Source organism: Belonocnema kinseyi, chromosome 8 (assembly GCF_010883055.1).
Source record: "Belonocnema kinseyi isolate 2016_QV_RU_SX_M_011 chromosome 8, B_treatae_v1, whole genome shotgun sequence".
Classification (NCBI taxonomy): Eukaryota; Metazoa; Arthropoda; class Insecta; order Hymenoptera; family Cynipidae; genus Belonocnema; species Belonocnema kinseyi.
Window position 1 is genome coordinate 79,764,555 of NC_046664.1, and position 2,761 is coordinate 79,767,315.

The following is a 2,761-nucleotide window of genomic DNA, read 5'->3' on the forward strand; positions in this document are numbered from 1 at the left end:
TCATAAACCTATGACACGTTCACCTCAGTACACAGTAACCTACAAGCACTAAACCTACGACACGTTCGCCTAAGTACGCAGTAACGTGAACCCCTCATCCTAAGACAAGTTAACCTAAGTAGACAGTAATCTTCAAGCAATAAACCTACGAAATTATAACCTAAGTACGCAGGAACCTACAAGCTCTAAACCTACGACAAGTTAACCTAAGCACGCAGTAACCTGTACCCCTAAACCTACGGAACGTTAACCTAAGCACGCAAGACCCTACACCCCTGAACCTATGACAAGTTAACCTAACTACGCAGTAATCTTCAAGCACTAAACCTAAGGCAATATAACCTAAATATGCAGAAACCTACGAGCCCTAAACATACGATACATTAACGTAAGTACGAATTAAACTGCACCGTTAAGTACCGACACCCAGGAACCTTGTACCCTGCTAGACAATATTCTCAGCCCACTACATCCTAATTACTTAAATTCAGGCATCCTGTACCCTGTTAGGCGATAACATCAGCTTGCTTGATCCCAAATACTTCAACCAAAGAACCCTGCACCCGTCGAGGCAATAAAATACGCCCCAATCATTACACGCTAAGTACATTAATCGAAGAACGCTGTACTTTGCTCGGCAATAATCTCCGAGAGCTGTAACCTAAATCTTTTTACCCAAGAATCCTGTGCCATACTAGGCAATGACCTCCGATCGCTATATCCCAAATACTTCAATCGCAGAACCTTGTACTTAAGCAAGAAAATAAAGTTGAGAGGACTATACGTAAGAATAAAGGAGGATGTACGTATACGTGGAGATTCGAAGGTTAACGGGCTCGAGATGTAATGGATTTGAGTTATTATTGAGCAGGGTACAGGGTTCTTGGGTGGACGAACTTAGAATGCAGCGGTCGGCGCTTATTGCCTAGCAAAGTACCGGGATTTTGCGTCAAGGTACTTAGGATATAGCAGGCTGAGGTTCTTATCTAGCTGCCTAAAGAGTTGTTGGGTTGAGCTGTTGAGTTGTTGGGTAGCGAGCTGACGTTATCGCCTAGCAGGGTACAGCGTTCTTGAGTGACGGTACTTAAAGTTGCAGGTTAATGCGTACTTAGGTTCACCTGTCGTAGGTTTAGGGGTTTAGGTTACTGCGTTCTTAGGTTAACTTGTTGTACGCATAGGGCTCGTAGGTTTCTGTGTACTATGGTTATATTGTCGTAGGTTTAGTTCTTGAAAGTTACTGTGTACTTAGGTTAACTTATCGTAGGTTTAGGGGTGCAGGTAACTGCGTATTGAGGTTAACGTGACGTGGGTTTAGGGATCACAGGTTACTGTGCAACCCAGGCACGTAGCCGGATCGTGGAACAACTCCGTTACCCATCGTCATCACGTGTAATGCCCTGGTTGCAACCAAACGTTGTAAGCTGACGTGATAAAGTTCATTGACCCAAAAAACCTTCACATGAATTTTTTCAGATTTTTTTTGAAGAATTTTCAAAATTGACCCTTAAAGGATCTTAAATTGACCTCAATAGGACCTTTTTGGTAAGACACATGATATATTCGAATTCAGCGGTCCAAAAAATATACATATAATTTTTTCAGATTTTTTTCTTGATTCACCGCGTTTTGCCCTTCAAATGACCTTGAACCTGACGCGATAGAGGTTAAGGAATGCCACATTCGTCATCAGCGACCCCGAAAACCTATAACATTTTTTTATATTTTTTCAGCGTTTTTTATCGATTTGACTTTCAAATGACCTTGAACCTGACGCGGTAAAGGTCAACGGATGCCATGTTCGTAATCAGCGACCCCGAAAACGTATAACGTATTTTTTTAATTTTTTCAGCGTTTTTTATCAATTTGACCTTCAAATGACCTTCAAATGGTCTTAAACCTGAAGCGATAGAAGTCAACGGACGCCAGATTATTCTACCGTTTTTTCTCGATTTGACTTTCAAATGACCTTCAAATGGTCTTGAACCTGACGCGGTAGAGATCAACGGATGCCAGATTTGTAATCAGCGGCCCCGAAAACCTATAACATATTTTTTTTCTATTTTTCTCCCGTTTTTTCTCGATTTGACCTTCAAATGACCTTCAAATGACCTTGAACCTGAAGCGATAGAGGTCAACGGATGCCAGATTTGTAATCAGCGACCCCGAAAAGGCGCATTGTCGTGATGACAAAACGGTTTTTTCTTCTTCAAATGCGGTCGTTTTTCGGCGATTTCAATTTTCAATCGGTGCAATAATGATGAATAGTATGCTCCGGTTATGGTTTTACGTTTTTTAAGATAGTTCACGAATATTATGCCATGTGCATCCCAAAATACGGAGGCCATAACCTTTCCGACCCATTGTTGCGTTTTTGGACGGTTCGGAGCACTTTGGCCCGGTGGAACCCACTGTTTTGCCTGTTGCGTTGACTCAGGAGTATAGTAGTGGATCCAGGTTTCATCCATGGTTATGAATCAGCGCAAAAACTCGGTCGGCTTACGCGGAAATAATGCCAAATTCTGCTGGGAAGTTGTCACACGAACTCGTTTTTGGTCCACTGTGAGCAAACGCGGCACCCATCGCGCGCTGAGCCTCTTCATGCCCAAAACTGAATGCACGATATTGCCCACACGTTCCAATGATATGCCTACAGCATTATCTACCTCTCTCAATTTCAGTTTGGGATCATTCAACATCATATCATGGATTTTTTCGACATTTTCTGGTGTAGTGACCTCTTTTGGGCGCCCAGATCGTTCAG